The following is a 26,382-nucleotide window of genomic DNA, read 5'->3' as shown; positions in this document are numbered from 1 at the left end:
TCTGCTAAAAGAACATGAAATAGACATAGTAAAAACCCGTGAACTCTGAACTAATACAGGGTTCATTATTATTGATTATTCAAGAATGTTTTTTGGGACTAGGAATGAAGCCCAGTGGCACAGGGATGGCCTAGCATGTGTGAGGCCCTGGATTTGAGCCCCAGACTATTAAAAAAAAGGATGTATGTTGATGATCTACTAGGCTCTAGGAAACACGATGTCTTTGATGACTGCATACAACATGATAGTTAAGGGGAAACAATTGTGGTTCAAGGATCAACTCTGAGATTATTAGCTGGGTGATCACAGACATGTTGGGTGATCACCAGTAACCTTGCTATTTATTACCTGTGAGAATCCCCCAAAAGTTGCCTTAAAAAAGAATAGGTGAAGTAGTATTTTATTTACCATGTAATCTATTTAAAGATGGTAAGTGAAATCAGTACTAGATGGATTTGAAAGGGAAGATGTAATTGATTTGGACTTAAATATCTTGTAATGTATTTGATATACCAGCAGGCCAAACAAGCACAGATATCATATTGCAGTGGTGCATGCATTCCCTTGTCTATAGCAGCACAATTAATAATAGCTCAATCTTGGAAGTGCCCAATATGCCCATCAACAGAAGAACAGAGAAAGAAAGTGTGGTATTTATACACACTGGAGTACTACTCTGCCATAAAGAAAAAATAAACTTGAGTCATTTGTAGGAAAATGAATGCAGCTTGAGACCATAATTTTACGTGAAATAAACCAGATACAGAAGCTTAAATATTGTACCATCTGTCTTAATTAGAAACCCAAAATATAAATAAAGAACAAAATAAAAGATAGATGATAGTAAATAGGGAGAAAGATCATTTGCAAAAGGGAAAGGAACCATGAAATTGGTGGGGAGGAATGAAAAAAGAATTAAGTTGTATTATGTACATGTACAAAGAATTAAAAGAAAATGATTGGTTTAAGATTATGAATGATGTTTTGGAGCTTAGAAACAAGATTAATTTCTCATTATCAGCTTGGGTCTCATTTTTTAGTGTGCATAAATTATGTCATTTTCCTCAGTAGCTCTAAATGTAAAGTGAAAATAATAGCTGATAAAGGGCTTCTTTTCTCTGTTAACTAAGTGCTTTAAAAAATTCAGATACATGAATTTGAATATGATGGAAGGTTTAAACTGAATTAGGAATTTATTCTACTATAAAAACTAATTTAAATAGAAAACAATTAATGAAAAAGTTTAAGGTCTCCTTTATTACATAGTTTTTTAAACAATGCACATTCAACTAATTGTTCATTTATTTATTCCAAAGTGAGCGAGCCTGTGACCAGAGCCACCGAAGTATAGAAAGTCAGAGGAAGTGGGGAGCCATACGCTGGGAAGTTAAGGGGCACTCACACCCCACAGCCCTTTGTGCCATAGGAAGGACTTTGCATATTTTCTGTGTGCTTTATAAAATTATTATAAGCTAAATAGGATTCAATTGTGTGCACAGTATGCATATACTACATTTTCCATCTGTTCACCTGTCACAAACATGTAGATTGATTTCCAATCTTGGCTACTGGGTTTAGTGTAATGAACATGGAAACAGTAATATCTTTTTGAGATACTGGTTTCAATTCTTTTGGATAAATACATAAAAGTGCTCTTGCTGGATCCTATGATAGTTCTTTTTTCAATTTTTAAAGAACTTCTATCTTCTTTTTTATGGCAGCTGTACCATTTTCCATTCTCACTGAGAACGAGCAAGGGTTCCAATTTCTCCACATCTCACACTTATTATCTTTTGTCTTTTTGATAACACCTATTCTTACTGGAGTGAGATAATGTATCATTGTGCTTTGCATTTGCATTTCCCTGATGATTAGTGATGTGGATTATTTTTTCGTACATTTGTTAAATATCTGTTTGTCTTATTTGAAGAAATGTCTGTCAAGATTTTGTCACTTTTAAAAGCCTGGTTATTAGTTGTTTTGCTATTGACTTTAGGAGTTCTTTATATAGCTCAGAAATTAACCTCTTTTTATATATTGTTTCCAAAAACTTTTCTCAATTCTGTACAGAGAGCTTAAAAATGTAGAGTATACATGTAATAGAATATTAAATCAGCCTTGGAAATCCTACAATATGTAACAACATGATGACACATGAGGACAATATGCTAAGTGAAGCAAGCCAGTCATAAAAGAAAAAATACTGCACAATTCCACTTTATGACATATCTGAAATAGTCAAATTCATAGAATAAACATAGAATTGTGGCTAGCAGAGGCTGGGGGAGGGAAAATGAAGCACTGTTCAATTGATATACAACCTCAGTTTGTGCAAAATGAATTAGTTTTAGTGATCCACTGTATAACACTATGCTTATGGATAATGCTACTGTATTATACATTGCAACTCTGTTAAGAGAGGCTTGGGGTGGAGCTCAATGGAAGAACACAAGCTTAGTATGTACAAGGCCTGGATACAATTCTAGAATCAAAAATGAAAAACAAAGCTGTTAAGAGGATAGAACTATGTTAAGTGTTCTCACAGCAATAACATAAAAAGAAAGTCATTAAAGATCTTTAAATGGCATGGGAGGATTTGGCTTGGTCAGAGTTGAATTTCCAAACATCATTTTGGCTATGAGATGGTAAGTAGATTTTAGGAATGCAATGATGGAGGAGTTAAATCATACAATTATTTTTTTCTAATCCTGATTAGTAAAATCTGTTGTTCCTATAAGCTTACTGTAAGAATTTTAATAATGGCTTACATAAAAATATTCTATAGAGATTGGGACTGAGAACATGCATAGGCCAAACTCTACCACTCTCACTCACAACAATGCACATGTACACAGTCAAAGATATATAAAAATGCATGTATGCTCATCAGTTTTCCATTCCCTTTACAAAGTTGATCCATTTGGTTGAAAACAGTTAGATCAGACACTTTGAGATAATTTTCTAGTGATGATGTTTAGTGCTCATTGATTATTTATAGTCTACATGTAATAAGGTTGTACCAAGAAAAGTAAAGCTACCTGGCATAAGGAGTGATTATAATATTAATGATAATATCCCACAAAGAATGCTATTGTGATTGTTGTTTTCCATATTGTTCTCAAGTGTTATCCATGTTGTTGCATGATGCAAGATTTCCTTCTCTTTTAACATTGAATAATATTCCATTTCAGTACTGCAGACGCTGAAGTAACTTAAATAATTTAATTACTTGATTTAATTAAAGTAATTTAAATAATTTAATCTTGGTTACAACATACATAATAATTCCTGTGTATGTATGATCTATTATACCCAGCTTCATTGAAACAATTCTCTAAATTCTTTTTTTTTTTTTTTTTTGGTACCGGGGATTGAACTCGGGTCCTTGTGCTTGCGCAGCAGGCAGTGAAACCACTGAGCTAAATCCCTGGCCCAATTCTCTAAACTCTAAATTCTCTAAATTAAAAAAGTGAACCAAATTTCTGTATTCCATAGTTGCCATTTCAGCGCGGTCCAAAAATTTGAAGTAAATAAACAAATAAAACACCTTTTAGAATAACAGAATTTCCTCACAGAAATCTTGGATCACTAGATTTAAAAATATAAACGGCCAGGGATTTAGCTGAGTGGTTCTGGTGCCTGCCTCGCAAGTGGAAGGGCCCGAGTTTGATCCCTGGTACTAAAAACAAAAAATTTAAAATGTAAGAACTCTTTAAATTTTGAAGTAGCAAATTTTAAACAACAACAACAAATGAACTACTAAATATTCTGTACATGGACATCTCAACACAGAAATACACTGCTTTAGAGAAAATGGAATGAAAATATAAATATATTTAATATTTTAGATAACTACTGAATGACAGATCTGCAATGGGTATGAAAAAAGAATTTTAATAGTTTTTAGATTTCTGTGTGCCTCTCCTAGATGTTTCTTACTGACAGTATATGAACATAGACTATTTGGCTAATAGAACTTTTGTAGTGCAAATATATACTATTATTTTTAGTTTTCCAGGGGGAAGCAGAGCAGGTTTTTCTTTATAATTTTTAGCCAGACATATTTTCTTGTTTGAAATATTTTTAAAATGTCGATCATTAGAATTCACATCTAGCTGAAGCCATATTCAACTCAATTGATCTATGTGAGAATCTTTCCTATGTACTCGATCATACTTTCCTATGGCCCTCTTTTAACATGACACTAGTGGCGCTGCTCTCTGCTGGTCTGCTGCTGGTCATCTTAAGCAGACCATGATGATCCAGAGGTGGGTAGTATCTCCATGCATCTGTACCTTACATCCAGCTAACCAAATGGTTTCACTAATTGTTACAGGACTTTCTCTTCCTCCTTCTCCTCTTTCTTTGTTTTAGGGTGAAGGAAACTAAGAGAGAAAGACTGAGTCGAGTATTTTCATTTCCCAAATTGTAATCTTATTTATTTACTCAAGAAACAAGCCTTTGCAAGCCACTGTATTGCCAGATTGCAATGTACATTTAAACTGTGGCAGAAAGTATGACAAAAAATCCTGAAATTCATGCCATTACTTAAAAGCATTCTCTTGCTTAGTAAAACTAAGGATAAAATAAACTAAATAATATTTGAAAAGAACTGACTCAAGTTTAAAATATAAAACAGTTAAGGCCTCCTCTTTTACTTTGTCCTTTCATGATAAGAAAACTTTCAGCAAAGCATTTGAATGTTAAAATTGCCATTCTTTTTAATTTCTTTACTAATATATTGACTATTAGATTCTATAACAAAAATAAGAATTTTAGAAATATATGTTATATTTCTTTAAATTCATATGAAACATTCAAAGTCCTGAAATGCAGGGTTTTTTGTCTAACTGTGGCTTTTTCTCATTTCAAAAACACCAGTAGTGTTTCTTTGTTTTCTGAATCCTGTAGTTCAGACTCTTTAGAACAACATCAGAGTCCCTTTATATGGCCTCACTGATCATGACATCAAATCCACTTACAGTTCCAAGGGATATAAAGGCGTTTCCAACTGTTTTCTCACTGAATTGCTTTCTGGCTTATAAAGCTGGCATTGCAATTGTGTTTTATTAGTTTGAAATGGGGTAGACTTCAGTAGCATTCTGTGATGGGCATACATTTTCTAAAAATTCCTTACATCTATTGTTCTGTAATATGAACTAGAACCTGCATATTTGGTTGATTGTGTCTTTTAAGGTGTCTCTTGCTAAAATTAACCACCGGAATATTGTGTCTATGAAATTCTCTTTTGTGTATTCATGTAGGAAAGTCATTCTAGTAGACCACACCTTCCTTTACATTTTAAAATAGCAGTGCAAACTCACAATGTCTTTGTGATATCAGATACATATGGAAGGACTAAAGCCATTTGAAGCACAATAAAAACAGTATTTTTATGTAAGAAAGTTTTTTGCTTACAATTATTCCTAAAATAATATAATTTCAACTGCCTTAAGAAAATTATTACATTTCCATTAAGTATAATCTTATTCTTAATAAATTCATAAGCACATGTATTTAATAAGAAAATCTTTCCTGTAAATGATTAAATACTTGGAAAAATTTCCTGACCTAGATTTGTATCAGTTTATATAAAAGTAAATGGTCAGCTTGACTAATTTGCTGATAAAACAAAATTAGAATAAAACTTGCATATTATAAGAATAAATACCTAAAGCAATTTCACATATATCAAAAATACAATAGACTCTTAGTTCTATAACTATTCTCAATTGAAGGGGGTGAAAGGAGGACAGTGAATGGGGAGAAAAATAAGAACCAAGATACATCATGTATAGGTACAGTACCCACTGATAAATGTAAATATACTGTATGGCTAAAATGGACCAATGAACAAATTTAAGGAAAAAATATTCTCAATTGATATTACAAGGATCTTGAAAGTTTTTCACACTTGCACAAATGATACAAAATGAAATTAGGCAGAGTGTAATGTCCTTTGTGTATATTTGCAAGTAATAAAGCTCATTCCCCATAAACATTCATGCATACTCTTTCAACTGACTTTGATATGCATCTAAGCACAACTTGTAGAGTCTAGGTATGCACTGCACAAGCAGGAAAAACACGGCCAGGAAATGATAGACAAACCTTTGCTTTGTTTGGGTTTGTGAAATAAATGAAAAAGACAAATCTGAAGTGTTTATTGATTCCTTGGTTTCTAAGTGACAGCTCTGTGTGCAGTGTTTTTATTATTGTTTGGAATTATCCGTGCCTCTGAAGCATAATCCATCCATTAAAGGCTATTTGGAGAAGGGAGATAGACCTTCATCTCAAACTATAACTTTCTTCATAAGTAAAGGTACAACACACATTCAAAAATTGGTTTTTCTTTTCCTTAAAAATTACAGTTTGCACAGAATCATTAGGGGATATGATCTTAAATGGAGCTATCTGGTACTTAGGGAATCAGAGGAACTTGAGGAAAATTTAATCTCTGAAGTTATCTGAACACTGTCTGAATGTTAGAATGCAATTAAAATGCATGTTGAGTAAATTGATTTAATAATAGTAAATCACTTCTTTATCAAGAAATTTCATATAGTGTTTTTTTTTTTTGTATTTTGTAGGGTTTTAATATGCATTTGGTGGATGTTACTTGAAAATATCTTACAAGATTAAGGCTTTTACGCTTTTTGTGTTTTTTTAAATATATATATGATCTTTCATATTCAACAAAATCATGTGTATTTGTGCCAGCTTAGAGAAATTTGACTTCGTAAGAATTACAGAAAGCATAAGCTTTTCTCTTTGAAAGGATCAAGCCATAGTCTGTACATGTACCCATGCCCCAAGATGATTGTAAACTGCCTTTATTGCAAACATGTATTAGTAAAATATATCAAAAAAAGAAATAGGACAAATTATGCATCTGCCCACTTATTGGCTGTGTGATGCCATGCAAATTACATGATTTTTCTGAGCCCCTTTAAAAGTTGCAAAATAGAATTAATCAAATAAATCCCAAAGAATCTCTATATTATTTGAAATAATATATGAAGTATAATGTTGATTAAATGCTTTAGCAAGTGGAAGAATGAGAAAATAGGAGAAATGTTGATAAGACATTTAGAAAAGTATTTTCATTTAAAGAGAAAAGGAAAAAATAAAAAATATTTCTCAGATATTCTCAATAATCAAGATACACAAACTTATTCTCTAGCAAATAGATAGAAAAACTAAGCAGATGTTTATGATCAGTTTCTACCAGTCAGTGGATACCTGGTAGAATTGAGGATATGCAACTTTCAACAAACCTTAGAATTTTTAGCATTTCTAACATTATCTCCTTGGTTCTCTGATATAGTGGCCCAGGGTCAGAGTCCATGTTCCCACTGCTGGATCTTCTCATTGAAGTCACTGATCTGGGGCTCTTATTAGACTTTCAAGCCAGGTAAGGTTTTGCAACCCAAAGAGATTTTGAAAAATGAGCTAAAAAATGGAAATGTTTTCCCATATTTGACTAGAAAATCATCAAATACACTGAAGATAAAGGCAAATTGTATAGCCTAGTCCACATACATAGTTAAGAAACAGAGACAATTAAGAAGAGTAAAATCTGATACACAGAATGAATTTTATAATAACTCCATTAATTTGAGGATGGAGGTCTCTTGCATCAATGAACTCTAGTTTCATCCTAAGCAGAACTTCCATATATATGCAAGTGATTATCTCATAAAAAGCCCACTGCATAATGTGAGGGTTTGTTTATTATTTTTTTACTCTTCATTAATTTTTTTACTTCTCACTTGTTTTGTTTCATTTGCACTTTTGACTATCCAATTTAACTTTAAGTATTAAATTGTTAGCAATATGGCTATTTCAGGTAAGTTTCATGCCATTTATTCTTTCATTTTTGTACTTTAATTATTAATGAAGTTGTCATTTAGCAGGGATTTTAGGGAGATACACTCCCAAATGATAATAAACTTGAAATTGTGCTAAACATGTAATAGTGAGTGTCTGTGTGGTTTTTTTTTTTTGTTTTTTTTTTGGTACCGGGGATAGAACTTGGGACCTTGAGCTTGCGAGGCAGGTGCTGGAACCACTGAGCTAAATCCCCGGCCCAACAGTGAGTGTCAATAATGCATAATTCTCTGCAGGAGCTAGCCCCCAAATTGTCATATATTTGAGCCATGTCGTCATGGTCTTTGCTTCTAACCGTGTAGCTCTTCAACTATCTCTCAGTGACTAGATTTTCCAGCACTAAGTAGAAGTAAGTTACAGTGGACTGATGTATTTTCATCATTACCATTGGTTTACTCAACCACCATTTCCTGAGCATAGTGCCAGTCGCTATACCAGTTATGAAGATGCAGCTATGAAGAGAGACTTCCTCCAGATCTATAGGCAGTTGTCACTCAGAGCAAAGAAAGTTTTGAAAATTTGAGTAAAAATATACTATATAAAAGATTACAGACTAAAAAATAAATGCATTTTGTATCAGCACTACAGCATTCACTTTAAAAGTTATACAATCAATGATAAATAAGGTTGTCTTCATGTCTTAGTTACTTTTCTTGTTGCTGAGACAAAATATCTGACATCCACAGTTATAGGAGGAAAAGTTTATTTCAGTTCAAGATTTCTAGATGTTTCAGTCCAAAGTTGGCTGGCTCCAAGCCAGGGGGGCATAGCAGAGGGGCAGAGGAGAAACAGTTCATGGTAGGCAGAAGGGAGCAACAGCAGAAAGTGACAAGCAGAGACCACAGCAGCCCTCTTTCTGTCCGTTATATTCTGTCCAGGCTAACCAACCTTAGGGCAGGTAGCACTCAGACCCAAGGAGGGCCTTGCCGTTATCCACACCCAGATCTGTGGCAAACCAATCAGTGGACTAATTTAGACATCACACTCCCTTGATCCAGCATCACACACTCCCAGCATCACACATTCACACACTCTAGATCCAAACACCTCTGAAAAAGCCCCACCTATGACCACATGAGGCTTTAGGGGGACATCTAGACAAGCCAAAACACTCTCAAATTTACTTAAAATAATATAAATATTTTGAAGTGAAATGCTCAAATATGATTAAGTTTTACTTCATGATTCTGAATAACAGAATCATGTTTTTATTAAGGTTTCTATCATTAACAAAGATAAATCAACAACCCCCACCCCCGACTTAATAAACTGTGATACTAGGGCAATATTTTGTCTTCATTTTCAAAATTATTAACTTCTCCATGAAATTCAACAGAAAATTATTATAAGAGGAAAACATTTCAGGGTGATAATCTGTATTTTTTTCAAAGTTCCATAATTGTTCTTAATGGGTCATTGGAACAAGTATATTGGAGGTCAAATCTCAGTTAATGGTACAGAATAATCTGCTATGAAAACATGGAGCCGATGCATAAATATTGTCCTTGCCAGACATTAATTTTGATAGTGAACACTTTTTTTCATTTTTGATGTACATCTTAATATTAAAAGATTGCTAAAATATCTTCAGGCTTTTGGGTTGTATCCTAGAAAGATATGACAACCTCTTGAAGTTTCCTTGCACAAAGAGCAAGGGAAATATTAGCTCACTTAATCGCATGTCAATTTAATGAGGTAAATGTTATTATCTCCCCAACTTTACAGATGAGGAAGCTGATACCCAAGAACGTTAAATAAATTGCCTACCATAGAAATATAGTTCAAATTTTAGCAATATGTGTCCACACTCTTTGTGTGCCTTATGTTAAAATATTCCAGATGTTTCTCAGAATGTTATTTCATTTTTATGAAACATCTATTAAATGCATGCAATAACAGTTACTCTATTGATGATGACATTCAATTACTAAGGTACTCCTTCCTAAATGACTTTACACTACAGTTCCATTCAGATCGAGTATCTATGGTCAATACAGAGTAAAGCACTTGTATTTTACACTATTTTTCCTTAATACAGAAGTTTCTATACTTGTCCATACTTCCAGACCTCTTACAAAATGTCATTTCTTACAGATCAACTTATTTACTTTTAGCCAAAGAAAAATGCTAATATTAAACCGTGAGCTTGACCTTGAAATTTCAAGAGACAAGACAATACATTTAATTTGCTAAATGACCACAGTGCAAACAGACACTATATTGAATGTTTGTCTTTCATTTTCTCTCTGTTTCTATCTCTTCCCTTCTCTCTCTCTGCTCTCTCCTCCTACCTCCTCTTTCCTTCCTTGCTCTGTTTTTATCTTTACTCACACACAATATCCTGGCAGAAATAAAATGCACAGTCTCAGAAAACTTCTAGATAAAAGATAAGAAAAGATTGTTTTCTCCCTGATCATCAAGAGTGTAGTTCAGTAACACTGAGGCCACAAATTATACCAACACTAAGGCCATCAATTATATTGGTATAGCTTCAATGCCTGTATTCCTCAAAATTCATATGTTGAAACCTCACCCTCAATTTGAAATGTGCAGGCCTTTGGGAAGTGATAAATTTGCAAACTTTCCACCCTCATGTATGGGATTAATACCCTTGTACAGAAGCCTAGTGGAGTGTGTTTGCCCCCTCCTCAATAACAAGGTATATATATAAGATGTCTTCTCTGAGGAACGGGTCCTCACCATACATGGAATCTCAGGAAGCCCTGATCTTGGATTTCCCTGCCTTCAGAACTATAAGCAATAAATTTCTGTTGTTTATAAATTACTCCCTTTAAAGCACTGTGTTACAGAATCTTGAATAGACTGATGCCAACTAAAATCTTTATGATTGATCATTTAATTATCTCCAAGGTCCAACTGCTTTGGTATGATTCCAGATCTAATGACACAACCCAAAATGTGTGTTTGAAGGTCAGGTAAGCAACATGTTCCCACCTTCTGAATTCTGATCCTTCTGTCCAGTACCACCTTGATATGGCATCCTGGATAGCAGTTGGGCAAAACTATGCAAAACTTCTACATTACTGTTAAACATCTGAACCTTTGTCTTTCTCTTTCAAGTATTTCAAAATATCTTAGAAATTCTTTTGAACTATTATACCAAAATGAAACAGCATTAATGAGAAAGGATGAAAAAAACCCTAGAAATGTGATATAGAAAACTGAAAAGAAAATCTCAATAGGTATATGAACTGAGCACCTGCCTTCGAAGTTTTCCTATCTTCAAGGTTCAGATAAAGATTTTAATTAGCTCCCTTGAAATGGTTGCTAACGCTAAAATAAGGATTCCATCATCACTTCCTTTACACATAATACTCAGGATGGTCCCAAGCCCAAAAATATAATTTAAATTCCTGATTAACATTGCAGTAAAAGAGTAGAGAAATATAATGCAGGCAATATTACATTCATTTAAGTACACTTTAGCATGTGGGACTTTAATATTTAGTATTCATTATTTTATTCATATAGATGGAGTTGTACATTTTATTTTTCCTCCATGTGCTAACGTTTATCAAAATCCCATATGGAAAATATATTTAAAGTTATTTGCAATAACAAATATGCCATTATTGAAAAAAAAATTTCCAAAGTAATTACCATAGACACAACAAATGGATAAAACAAATAGTTTCAATATTAAGTAGATATTTACATATAAAGTTCTGTCTTTCTCTAAATTTCTAAGTATATTCCTACCGTAATGAAAGATGGACAGGATACCATATAAGGTTATTTTACGTCTGTCACTTACTACCTGTTAAACATTTTGATAACTATTGCATCTTCAAATATAAATTTTATATTAAGTTAATAAGTAAGTAAAAAAGTACGGAGAAACAGATAATGGAAAATAGTTTGAGTTAATTCTTAAGATGTAATTTAGAACAATATTATTTTCACGGTCAAGGTGACTTCTGCATACATCGAGTGAGTGAGTCCTTACACAGAACTATGCCACAAAGAAAAATTATGTGTCAACCCTGTGGGTGGGAGTGACATGCAATTTAAAATGTCTAATTACAGGTTTCACCTTAACAAAACATCCTGAAAGATGACGTGATCTAATTGCAGATTAATACATTATTTCTCTAAGGCCACAAATGAAGCAGCTAAAGGAAGTTCCTCTCAGATTTTCTAAGTAGTTTAAGAATTCTATTACATGACTTTGTTTGCTAAGTCTGAATACTTTGCCTACATATCACTGACCCTAAAATACAGCGAATTAAAATATTAGTTGTCAAAAGTTAATTGTTTTGACATTTGAGTAATTTAAAAGAATCAACAGTTCTGGGTAGATATCCAAAGCAAACCAGGTTAGGACTAAGGGAAAATCTGACCCACTCTCCTTTCTTCTTATCTCCCTCCTTCTCTATGTCCCACCTTCTTTCCCTCCTGAAATATTTTATGAAAAATGTAAAAAATCTTTCTCCCTGGCAAGGCGATATTTGTGTTTTCCAAACTTCCTACTGTGTTATGAATTTTAAAATTTTATTAAAATTTGTGTTTGCTGGGTGCCTAAATTCCTTCAGACATTGCTCCTGGTGAATTATTCCAATTTATGTCACTACCAAGACAAACACCTCAACCGATTTTTTAAACTGGATAAAATTTTAAGATTTAAGGATGATGGTGCTGCACATATATTAGAGCACCTCTACCACCTACGATTTGCCACACTGTATGCTGGAAATAAAAAGATGAACCGACTGCATGTAAGCCCTCCTAGGAGCCATAAGGGATAATTGTAACAGATGCAGTACCACGTGAGTAATGCATGTTGTTGTGGTCATTGTGCGGAGGACTCTCGGTCTCTCAATTCTCTTACCGTGCACGTTTATTCTCATACTTTGAGATTAAAAAAAATACATATGCTAATTTGTTTCTCTTATGCTACCAGTTTACTTTAGTTAATTGAAAAAAAGTTTGTGTTATTATCTGTTCGCATTTTTTTTTTTTTTGTAAAAATCTTTTTGGTTTATGTCCTGTACTGAGTAACTACTTTAAAGATAACACACGGATGTGAGGGCGGTCTGGCTGCGACATCGGTCACCCCATTGGTCGCCAGGATTGATTCGGCTGATCTGGCTGGCTAGGCGGGGGGCCCCTTCCTCCCTCACTGCTCCATGTGCGTCCCTCCGGAAGCTGTGCGCTGGCTCGAAGAGGACGACCACCCCGGCTAGAGGAGGCCCGTTTCCTCGGTCAAGGGTATACGAGTAGCTGCGCTCCCCTGCTAGAACCTCCAAACAAGCTCTCAAGATAACAATATACATTGTAATAATGATTGTTATTCTCTTATTATTTGGTTATGAAATTTGGTTTTATTTTTTCATAAAATAAAGAGTAAATAGAAGAGTAGTATAACGAAAAAAAAAAAGCCAAAACAAACTTTCTCCAGCTTCACAATCATCTAGGCCCACAGCTTGTCTTTCAGGTATATTCATTCATGGGTCAGTTCCCAGACTTACATATATGTTGTCCCTACTGTGTCGTTCAAGGCTCAGGGCACAGAGATGAACAAAACAGAATGTTTTGCTTCTAGGTGCAGAGGGGGAAGCAGCCTATCTATTTAATTTGTAATTATCATATGCTAAAAATTAGCATGATTTTTGTCATTTCAATGTTATTTTTTTCTTTTCTTTAATCCAATCCTGATTTGCTTTTAATAGTCAGCTCAAGAAAACAAAAATAAAAGAAGAACAACAAAAAACCCTCAGGTTACAGAATGTAACCAATTTACCTAGGCTCGACTTAGGAAATGCCACAAATAGTGGTCTCTTCTCTTGAGGTGTGTCATCTTTTAGGGGTGTCATCCTGAACATCTCTGTATAGCAATGGCCATTTTAAACAGACAAGAATCTACACAGCGTTCATCAAGCCATTTATTTATTTTTTTCCTGGTAGAAAAAAAGGGGTTTTGGGAATATAGCGATTTTTATCAGGCTAACACCTGACAAAACTGCTGTCTAGGAGTATTTCAGAATTGCCAATAAATTAATAGTGGCAACAATACTTTTCAGTATAGCTACTATATGGTATTCATCTGAATAGGAATGAGTCACGGCATCCTGACAGTCCATGCTGAATTTGAAACAAATTGGAGCTATAATTTATAGTACAATAGAACCCAAGACAGAGGCACATGCAGCCCAGGCTCTTTAAATATTCTATAAATAATAGCTCAGAGAGGCACAATTAACAATGAGCAGAGGCTGGATGATGAATCATCAAGTAGTTTAAGTAAAACCCTGCCTGATTAAATGCTTTGTTTTTAAACCACCTGCATCAGTGTCTGTCAGAGCAGGACAGATCAAATTGTTCTCACTTGTTTGTTTTGCTTTTCTTTTTTTCTGAAAAAGAAGACAGACTCACGAATGATAAGTCTTATTATATCATGAAACGGATGCCAAACTGAAATACTGAATATTGTGCAATTCTAATTATTTGCATTTTAGCCCAGCATTTAGTGCCAGGTAATGTTTAAGAGCAGGAAATGTAAATGATTGAACTCATCATGGCTGTAGGTTTTGTGCTTATATGTCATTTTGGTCTTATTGGCTTGGAGAAGTCATTTTTCCATCCTTCACTTCAGGAGTCCTTTCTGTTTAGCCCACCAACCAGTTACCAGATGCTATATCGACTAAGCTAATTAGTGGAGTCTCCTTCAAAAGCTGGTGCTTGCTGAGTGTGGTCATTAGAACGGACAGAACTGTGCACCTCGGAGACATCCAGAATGACACATAGGCCCCGGTCAGCCTTCTCACAGGCGAGTCACTAGGAGTTGCATGGTGGCTGCACCTACACAACAAAACAGCCACTCAGGTGAACAAAAAATCTGGTCATTCATCTGTTTTAAACATGATGCCAATGAGTGGGCTGAATATCTTGTTTACTGCACTGATTCATAGATTAAGAGTTTTATTTTAATGTGAATCAGCCATTTTACGTCTTTATAGAGTTTAAAAACTAACACCATATTTTAAACAATAGACTTTAATGGTTCTCATCTTGGAGCATTCCAAGTACTTTAAAACTTGTATATTATTAAATCTCATGTTATTGCTCTCTCGAGAACTGAAATAAGGACAGTTCTCATATGTTATTTTATTAGAACCCAAAGTTATCTCTGGGTTCTCATTTTTTCTGATATTTTACTTGCATTAATTCTTTGCTCATGCACTACATGAAGATATTGGTACCTACTATATTAAGACAATGAATTTATACTAATTTGTTTTTATATTTTAGAATTCAACATAAATCTATTAAATTATAATTTCTTCTAAGTTTTATTTAGTAAATAAGTGAATGGAGCTCCTGGTCCCAGAATAGGCTGACATTTAGATAATTAGAAGATGATGAAAACTTTTTACCCAACAGAAAAATCTGCTTTGTAAAATGTTACATGTGAGGATTTATTTTGAAAACAATAGGATTACTGAATTAGAGGAAACAGTTAATCCACATAAAAATCTAGATTTAACTATTTTTCAGAGGGGAATGTATCTGTTCATTTACATAGAGAATTACCTTATTTCTCACACAGACTATCTACCTTTAATGTAATACAAAAATGGGTCCATATGAAAGCTTCATCTTTTGATGCCTGGGGTGATGTCACTTTGAAATTAAAATTTAACAATCTAGAAACCCATCATTACTCTTGGAAGTCTTTGCAAGTTGATCTTTTCAGTGATCCCAGCAATGGCTGTTCCATATTGGTCTAAACAGCCAAGTTACTGTTAAGGATGTCAAGTGGTGAAAAACAAAAGAGCAAAATTGTTGCATCTTTTGAAAAAATAAAAACAGGGTTGTGATTAAGGGAAACAGCTCAAATTACCTGATTAAAAGGACAATCTACTCAAATGAACACATACATATTTGAAGTGACTTTCTTGTGATTTGTTGACCTGGGAACATCAAAGAACCATTCCAAGGCAACTGGTTTTGATTATTAGCTTTGTCATTTATTAACTAGGTATCTTTCAATACTTTTTCTTTAACTTTTCTGAAACAGTTTTCCTCTGCTATACAATGATGCTGGGAATTTCTATAAAGAAACTTTGCTAGAATGACAGGAAAGAGTATGTGTAATATCCTTCACTGAAATTATTCCTTTTTCCATCAGTGAGGCTTTGCAGAAGCTCTGCCAAAATGTAAATTCCACTATAAGTATATGTACTGTGTCATTGTTTATTTACCTTTACCACATGTTTGCTTATACTATTATATGAAAGTATGGTTCTGAAAAACATTACTGTATTTTAATGAATTATGATAAAACAATTTAATGAAACAAATTGTAAAGTACGTTCATATGGATTCATATTGTACATTTATGCCTTACATGGCTGAGTGAAATGGTAGCGTATGCAATGGAATATTACAGAAACTATCATTAATGTAAAATTATATATTTGTATATCACCAAATATTTGAAAAGGTTCACACTCAACTCTTCATTGTAGTTACATTTAGAGATGATATCCAGTGATGTTTTTATTATGTGTGCTTGAAAAAAAAACCTATCTGTTTGAGAATTGTGGTTAACAAAAATAATAGGACATTTACAACTTTCAAAAAAATTATTCTCTTGCTATTTACAAACATTGATTATAACATTCATTTTCATCTACTTTTTTTTCTGGTAGTGCTGGGAATTGAAACCAAGACCCTTGCCTGCTAGCCAAGAATTTCACCTTGCCCCTGAGCTACATCCCCAACATTTGCTTCTATTCTTCCTGTTAAGTTAGAGCAAAATTCATATGCCAAATGATTTATAGTTCAGATGACTCAATATAATTTAGATTGCTCATTTTTACATGTTTCCTTCTGTTTGTCTTCTCAAGTGAATGAGCAGGAACCACTGAGGTATTCTCTGGGTTTTCTTTTACATATGGTTATTTCTCAATGTGTGGCATAAACCAAATGAGGAAATTTGAAATTCTATTACATTCTCTCATTCAGAAATAAATGTCTCTAGCTAGCTTCTTTGAATTTTGTTCTTCTAGATGAATTTATTTCTGTTATAAACTACCCTGAGTTCTAGTGTCTTAAATGAAAATTCCTTACAGAAGCCTAACATAGAACCCCTTTTATCAGCAGCAATTTTATAATTTTATATTAATTATAATTATGTTTATTATAAAGTAATTATATATATATAATTTCTGCTCTACCCCATCTCAGATATTTTCTCTAGCAGTAACACAGAAATAATTTTCATTGTCTATGAACCTCTAGAATACAGAAAATTAAAAGTAAATTTTAAATGAAATGATGTGATGATTGAGGACTCTCAAGCTGGATATTTCTTATATCCAGTTTTAAAAAGCTGAACTATATTATTTTGTGAGAACTAATATCTTCTGTATTCACTTGGAGCTCTCTTGAAATTAGTGGACATATTTTACTTGTAATCACAACCCTGAATAGAAATTGGTTGGCATTATTTTATAAAACTAATAAAAGCGTATTTCACATTCATTATTAATATAGACATGTTGACCATCGATACTATGTTTTTCAAATTTCCTGTATTATTCGATTGCAATTCTGTATTTTCCCAAATATCTTCTACAAGACCACTAAGGCACCCTGTATATTATTTTTATGTTTGTGGTTCCAAAAATATTAGTCTAGGGATCTACCACGTTTTTCCTATAATGGTAGACTTTAGTTTGGAGACAGCCTATAGCCAGTCTCTTGCCACTGGTATAAAGACAACCACTGAATTCAGTAGGACTAATGAAAGAAAGAAGTAAGTAACTTTGAGGCACTTAAATTTGAAGTTTGTTGTAATATACCATAAGGGACTTACTTTGTTGCTATAGAGAAATGTGATTTTATTTTAGGATTCTGTAAGAAATTCATTTGAGACATCAGAAATAGATACGTCATGCATTTAGTGTTGGAGTGTGTTATGCAGCACCTCTTCATGGCACTGTGCAAACACTGAACTTTCACCACAGGGCAAAGCATGGGAACGCTGTCACTTAAAATACTAACATGTCCAGTCTAATTTAAAATGTTCATATGTCTGTGATAAGATGGCAGGAAAATGAATTCTTGACCAGATTATAATCTTGAGAAACGTCAGTCAAACACCACTTGTCTGTCTTAAATTGATTGAATTTATGCAATCCTATATATACATGAATATAATGAATGCAAATTTTACTCTGTGAAGACTAAAGTAATAAACAGAATGAATCTGTTTTCATTTTGTAGAATTATATAGTACAGGCATAAAATGCCTAGCAATTGGCATATATTATATCTGTAGAATGTGTATTATTAATAATAGTTTATTTTCATTAAAATATGGGTTATGAACTATGCTAAATACTCCAAGCATCATTAATTTTCTGTCACAGTATATTATAAAATTTCAAAAGGCAGTAATTAACCTAACTTAAGTGTTTCTTACAAGCCAGCTGTTAATTTCTGGATGAAATAATACATTCTCTAAATCATATTTTGATTAGGAGTAAAGACAGCAATATGACTAAATAAGAAAATTAAATATGTCATTAATTGTAGAAAATGTTATCCTACGACTAATTCTTTCATTTTGAAAGGGTTTAATATAGTGAGTTATAGTAATATGGAGTTAAAAATTATCTGAGAAATGGTGCTGTTCTTTTCCTGATTAAATGGTTAAAATAATTTGTGGGGCTTTTCATGTATTATATTTGTATCTTTTTCTACAACAGTTGTTAAGTTTATCTATTTTCCACATGCAGTATTTTTATTATCCTTTAAAAATCTCTGAAGAAACTTGGAAATTTATAGCTGCTATCTTATTATGCTGCTGGCCTATGGAGATATTTTATTAGATTAAAATAAAATATTTATTAAAAGTTTTTAAAGACTGGTTTATATAAAAGCCTTAGATTAACTTAATCTTTCATCCACGTAAATACTCAATTTCTTTAAATCCCATCAGTTTTTAAACTGTCTCTCTTGCAATAGGCCACGCATTTCTAAACTAATGAAACTAACCTAAGCAATTCTATAAAGAAATTGAAGAAAACATCGAAGCAAAAACAAAGTCTTTATTACCCTACAAAGCTACGTGAGCTATTTCCCACAGTCTGTTGTCTGGGTAACAGCATTTTAGTATATATTTAAAATTATTAATCTTGCATTCATCATTTTATCTTAAGTGAAATCTGTTTTTCCTCTCTGGGTTCAGACTTTTGTAAGGCACGGTGTATCTCATTTGGTTGAATGTGATGGCCTGCAGGAAGAGACCGTAACCAACACAAACTGTTTGGCTAGGCTCCGGAAGAGCCTCAATTCACCAGACGCTGAGTTTTCAGTTCCGGGTCATGATATGTAACCTCTTCTCAATGTGAGTAATGTTTCTTTCAGGAAAAGGCTTCACTGGCGAAAATTTTTCAATTTAAAAATATCCTTCTGTTTCTTCACCATCTTTAAGTATATTTTCACTTTTGCAGGATGTGTTCAAAGGCTAAACATTTGGGCAGTACACAAGGGTTGTTATCATCCAAATCACCTTCTTTTAAAGTGAGGGACTGAAGTCCATAGTATTGGTATTTGCCTGAAAACTGTGCTTTCAGAAAGAATAGAAAGAAACCAAACTAGTAGGAGAAATAAGCTGCAACTCTTTCAAGAGTAGTAAAGAGACACAAAGAAAAAAACCTTAAATACCTCAAGTGATGCCCCATCCAATATAGCAATGAATTCACTAATTGTTAATAAATAGATATAAATATTTTAGAAATAAAAACTTGCTTTCAAAAACAGAGGCAGACTCATAACAAATAAATATTTCTAAACTACATTCTGATAAAATCCAGTTCTTTTATCGTTCACCCCAATACTGGAATATTTTAGCAAAAAATGTATCTTCATTGCCCATCAAATTTGGTGAGTAAATGTATCAACGAAAGTATTTACTGCTTATTAATGTAATGTTACAAGTACTGTAGAACCATTCAGTCTAGTGGTTTTAGTTCCAGGTTTCATAAATGAATGCTTTCATCACTTACATATTATAAGAATATAAGCTTCTGAGGAGCAAGAATCTTGCCTTTCTCGTTTCTTGCTATATCTTCAATTAGGAGAGATCTGACATTCAGCAGATGCTCAGCAAATTCTTAAGGAATTAATAAATCTGTTCCCTCACTGTAAGAGATGATCTTTTGGATGTTTATACTTAAGATTTCAAACATTTTTAAAAGAACATTTTATTGAAATAAAAACAAAAAATGTTTATATTATAATTTTCTAATATATGAACTACTTATTTAGTTTTTATGAGCTGGAATATTATTATCTATCTGCTTGAGCCAAAACATTTTTATGGATATTACTGCTTTATAAAAAGAGCCGTGAAGCCTTTAAACAACATCAAATAGAGTGTTGACCTTAAAGAAAAAACCACATATTTTGAACTACAGTTATTTTATTAGTCTTCAAATCTCCTTCAAGATTGAAAAATATTAGAAAAAATAGCAAAACCAACATAGGCTGCTCTCCATTTTACATAGGAGGGAAGGCATGTTGTTTGTGGGAGGGCGGATAAGGGACTAAGGACAAAGTGAGCATGATTTTCTTTTGCTCTCTGGATGCAAATGGGAAAGGTTTCTCACTATCATTGTGAGAATCATGTTTTTGGATAACACTGTCAAACCCCATGTTATCGGTGAAGCACAATTCTGACCTGACTGGATTAGAGCCAAAGCCCGATGAAGCAATGAGTGAGTGTCACACAAGCCACACTAATCTGATTTCCTGAACAAAGGAGAGAGGGTTGGCTTGGTAACATTTGCCTAAACAATATCATTAATTAACCTAGAATTCTGAAATCTTACATAGAAAAATATAGTATATATGTAAGATATGTATGAATAAATGTACCCTCTTGTCTCAGAAATAAGACCTAGCAGGAAATAATAAACCTTGAAAACTAGAAATCAAAAATGCCATCCCCAATCAGCCTATCTTTGCCCGTCTGCCATCACTATGTGCATATATATGTGTATGTGTAAGAAAACATATAGAAAAGACTATCTGAAACTATAAACTTCCAGGTAATGATCCACAAATACTGGCTCAGAAACAAAAACGATGTCTAAGTGACTTAACATTTGCAAAAGGAAATAAATTATAAAAATGAAAAAAAATATAAGAATGAAATTTGACATTTATCCTGAAAAAGCTCAACAGTTGAATTGCTGTGTTATTTACAAGTTCAATTCTGTCTCTCACATATCTATGGTTGCCTATTCTTTTAAACTTGCTTGACAAAGACATTGTCAAGGAAGAGCTACATGGTGGCAAGGTAATCAAGGTGACAGTTTCAGGTACATGTGTCCAGAGTTTGTCTAATAGTAGCAGAAATTTTATTTTGAAGTTGAGTATGATGTGTTTCTGTAACAACTTTTAGGAAATTAAAACTTCCAAATTCTAAGTTGTGTCCAAAAAACTAATGAAAAATGTTTTTCCCTTTAAAATTATTCTACATTAATCTAAAGTACTTTTGCATACTGGATAGTAATCTCAGCCACTTTAATAGAGGGCTACAATGCCAATGTGTGTTCAAGTGTATATTAAAATTAAATTTTAGCCCAAAATAATAGTTTCTCCAAAGTTACAATTAAAGAAAAAAATGAAATACTATGATAAATAAGGTAAGGCAAATATAAATAAGCTTCATTTCTGTTTTGAATTACTACATCATAATTTTATTTGTTTTGCATTTAGTACAAATTAGCTTCATTTTTTCCTCATTATATGATCATAATATTCTTTAATTCATTACTTTAAAAGTAATCTATCTTTAGAGCAATATTGTTTTCAACAGGCACACTTTTTCCTCAGAGATTTTGTTGTTATATTTGCATTCTTAACATTTCCCCCCACTCCAACAAAAGCCGAAAGTGTTATCTACTTACAAATATTATGTGGTAAACAGACAAAAGTCCTAAAACTTAATAGCTTGCTGACAGTTTTTAAATAGAAGCTATGCTATGCAGAGTAACTTATTTATCAAAATATTTTCTTTTTTATTGAGCCTCCGTCTCCCAGATAAATATAAATCAAGTTAATCTCTTGAACATCTAAACAACTCATTCCTATATTACATATGGCAGGGCAAATGATGGTATTTGCTAATACTACTGTTACTTAAATGTTTAAAATAAGAGAAACTATTCTATGACCATAGGGTATATTTGAACTACACTAAAAATGAACCATCTGTTATCATATATCCTTTTCCAGAGTATCTTAAAATTCTGAAATCATTGTAAAAATAATTTTTCAATATTGTTTATCAATGTATAAATGTAAAGATATAGGCTTCTGAAAGATATAAATTGCAAAGTTTACAAGATATTGCCATTTAAACATTTATATAATAGTGCAAATTTAGAGACTATAGGCAGCCAATTCAACAATAAGTTGTAACTTGTGGCTAAGTAAGAGGTTCAAGCAAGATGGACCATGTAATAGGGCCTTGGTAATAGTGAACAACAATGGTAGTTTTACAAAATAAAAGGACAGTCATTACAAGTTGTCATTGAGAAGTTTTGAAATGTCTTTCTAAAGCAATTATGGCAGTGTTACATTGTATATCTGTCACTAGAACTTTAAAGTCTGTTTTTCCAAACCTGGCATTTCATGTTATTTCTACTGGTTTTAGTATTTGTGTCATAGGCTAGAGAAGTGACCTGTGAGACACGATGCAGTGAAGAAATCCAATCAGAGATGTGATGAACAGATGGTAGATGACTAAAGTACTAGGTCTCCAAATGGTGTAGAAACTCCTTGTAAATTATCATACTTTGTACAAAAGAATTTAGAAAATATTCACCTCTTTCTTATTCAATTAATGCTTTTTAATATCAGTCCTATTACATTGCTATAAAGAATGTGATATGGGACAAATGAACAGAAAAGCCATGGTCAGTTTTTCTGATGATTTCATAGACAATGTGCAAAACTTAAAGTGTCATATTAACCAAGGTCCTTATATTACATATTATACAACTGTAGTTCAGAGGAATGAAATAATAAGTCAGAGAAAGCTAATTGGGGGCAATCGCTGAATACTCTACTAATACAGTAAGCTGTACCACCTTTCAGGTATTTGAAGAGACTTGAGAACATACACAGTTAACCACAAAACAAAGAAATAAATGCAATTGTACCATATAGTGGGACATAGTTCTATTTAAGTCCAGAGAGCCACACAGATAAATTCATATGGACAGAGGAGAATAATGTGTATTATAAAGGAGAGAATTCCTCCCACTTCCCATCTCCTGGGGATGTTGAAAAAGATGGAGAGAGGTCATGAGAAAGACTTAAAAGTCTGGAGAGTTATATGTATTTGGATAACTGTTGGATAAGTTATAACCTTGTGCAAGTTATAAAACATGCAGAGACAAATGTTGAGAACTAAATTGAAGGCTGAATATAAGAAGATGGAACACATAGTAATGGGAAACGGTGATCTGGTTTAATGTGGTGCTTTTGGAGGATTAAATTGAAAATGACAAGGATATGGAAACAAAACAGAGATCTCAATAAGGACTCAAATGGAGGTTAATTCTTTTCTTTGGATGTGGGCTTTGATTATGTTCACTGCATAGAGAGTTGGTGAAAGATTCTGGGTAAATTGATGCACTCTCCACAAAGATACTAAAATTGTACGAAAGGATGCTTAGGTTTGAGGCCAAAAGGAACACAGTAAGGCTAATTCCAGTCTCTACAGTGACTTGAAGACAGTGCTGGGAGTTATGTTCAAAGAAAGATTTTAGAGGAAAGGAAAGTGATGATCGTCAAGTGACAATGGGACCTGAAAGCAATGGCATCCCCACATTTAGCCTGTCCTGATCCCTCCTCTCATGGTGTAATAAAATAAATGGTCTTCATCTCTGTTGCCCTTGTTGTTGGCAGGCAAACTAATCAGGTTTCTATCAGGAGGAACAAGCAGAATTTTGTGATGACATACTGTATAGAATGGAGGTCAGAGAATATAAATAGGCAATTGTGAAGACAATTGGTTGCACAAATAACAACCAGTGAGAAATACTTCCTTTAATAGTACTCTTTCATTTTGACCAGTATTAAGGATGGCAAGATTCAGGAAAATATGGACCTGAATATATACAGTTCCATGTGGTGCTTTAATGTTTTATACTTATTGAAAATTTTCTTCTATCTTGTCAAAGCAGAATGTAAAATATGTACAATTTCTCTAAGATTTTCTTTAACAATGAAAATAGCCCTCTATTTCTTCTAAAGTATTATTCTCTCTCTCTCTCTCTCTCTCCTTCCCTCCCTCCCTCCCTTGCATTCCCTGTGTAGATTCTATTAAACAATATTCTAAATGGTATGAATCTGGTTGGAATTTTTTTCACAGAGCACACAATTAAATATTCAACATCACCAGTTCAATTTAGTAATGCAAAAGCACATAAGTTTTCACTGTTGACCTTTTTGAAATGAAATGTATTGTTGGACTAGTCCACTAATCTAACTTGACACATTACTTTAGGGATTTTAGATTCTACTGATTTATAAAAAGCTTCAGTAACCATTGCTCTTTTCTTTAGGAACAATGCATCTAAAAAATAAAATTCAATTCCACAGGACCATCCATAATCTTTTATCAGAGAACAATTTTGTCATATTAAATTTTGCTCAAAGTGCAACATTAATGGAACTGGGAAATATTTGTTTTACTTCATGATGCTTGTTCTCATAAAATAACCAGAGATCCTTAAAATGGAATAAATACAAACATGAAGTTGAAATACAGAATTGAAATCAGGCAGAAAACCCAACATTTCTCCCAATTGTCTTCAGTTCCACTGAGGGCAGAACAATAAAAAGAAGTAGTTTCAACAAGATATATAAACAAATATCAACCAACATTGCTGGGTAATGAGTAAGTAAAGAGTGCTGCTCTGGGGACCTTCATTCAAGGACTTCTCATTTAGATGGAGAGCAAACAAAAGCTGCTCTAGATGGTTATTTATCCTATGGTATAGAGTTATGTATATGTCCCAAGGCTTTAAATAAAGAAACCAAAATGAACACAAATTTAGATTGGCAAAGTTTATGGAGAAAGTAGCATGATCTGGATTTATAAGATAAGATACGAGAGACACTAAAAATGACAAACCACTTATCATGTGGGAAATCCTAAATTCACTGTAAATGATGTTGATGTTATGCTTATAAAAACAACCTCTTTCTAAATACATGTTATGGGCCACGTCTACAATATTTTTGGTAAGTATAGAAAGTATATCCAAGATCTTCATTTCTCTCATATAATCCAAATGCCTGTGTGGAGGTTAGTTGAGACTAGAGTTAGTTTCTCTTGGAGACAAAGGACTGGATTAAGTACCTGGAGATCCTTATAGCTGTGTAATTATTTTGTATCGATTTTAATTATCCACTGTGCACGAAACTGCTGAGAGTTCTTATTCTAAAGCCATGACCTAAATGTTCTAGGGTCCTATCCTTTCCCCTGTTAATTCAGTTCCCTTGTCTTTACAGGTAAAAGTAATGCTTCAGATAAAGCTTTAGCATTTGTCTTTTAACAATGAAAATAAGGAACTTTATTGTAACAGTGAAGATTTAAGTTTAGAAGCTTACTTTGCAAGTTCAAAAGGTGACTTTGGCTCCATGTATCTAGAAAAACAAGAATATGAAAATCCAGATTGTATTTAATAACTCATGGTCTAAATTTGCATTTAAATGAAATATCCTTTGAAATGCTTCTTTTACTTTAAACTATTCAACAGTTCATTTTATGTACTAGGTTTATTTTATTTCATTTCAGAAAACACCCGATTAAAAGGTCTTATCCATGGCAGAAATTTAATAATAGCAATACACAAATTTTAAGGCTTTCCAGATGTGTGAAGTGCCCCTCTGTCTGTGTTGTTTGGTAACTGGATGATGGATGCTTTCCTGAAGAAGCAGGTGTTTACACGTAGGACACTCATTTTATAAATCCTTAGAGGAACAAAGAATAACATCAGCCAAAAATCCTACTCATTTTAACAATTCTTAAGCAGAGTATCTCTGCTTTCTGGCAATTTCTAATCTGCTAATCAGTTTTGTCCTCATTAAAGTCTACAAAAGCGGCCAATATGTGAGCTTCACAAAGACAGCAGCTGTTCCCATAGTACTACTGTACAGAGCTACACTTCCTGGGTAGCATAGATTTGTGCCTCTGGTCCAATCTGTCAACTTATTTCAAAATTATTCTTTAATTTTTGTTATGAGTTAATCATGAATGATGAGTCATAGGGCTTCATAACATTTGCTCTATTAATGAATTATTATTTCTTATAATTTATGTGTGTGAGTTATGCTTATGTGTGTGTGAGTCTGTGTATACATTTTAGGGTCTTTTTTTCCTTTGCATCTGTGCAAATAGATGAAAGGTCATTATCTCAGATCATATGTCCATAGAAG

The 26,382-nt window shown here is 33.2% G+C and overlaps 1 protein-coding gene across 13 annotated transcripts in view; it reads right to left on the bottom strand.

Moving 5' to 3' along the window:
* The window catches only part of Syt1 (synaptotagmin 1), a 531,406-nt gene that overhangs the window by 430,194 nt on the left and 74,830 nt on the right, over positions 1-26,382 (bottom strand). For 3 of the 13 annotated variants that reach the window (XM_087192509.1, XM_087192506.1, XM_087192504.1), the window contains one exon: positions 25,555-25,590. The exons of the other annotated variants lie outside the window; for them this stretch is intronic. The gene's annotated coding sequence lies outside the window, so the exon portion shown is untranslated. The remainder of the gene's footprint in view (positions 1-25,554; positions 25,591-26,382) is intronic. 13 annotated transcript variants of the gene reach the window in all.

The sequence above is a fragment of the Heterocephalus glaber genome, unplaced genomic scaffold (assembly GCF_053883595.1).
Source record: "Heterocephalus glaber isolate CG9 unplaced genomic scaffold, H.glaber_assembly_v1.0 deba00001571, whole genome shotgun sequence".
In the NCBI taxonomy this organism is placed as follows: Eukaryota; Metazoa; Chordata; class Mammalia; order Rodentia; family Bathyergidae; genus Heterocephalus; species Heterocephalus glaber.
Note: the sequence above shows the minus strand (reverse complement) of the source record. Positions and strands in the feature narration are given on the sequence as shown.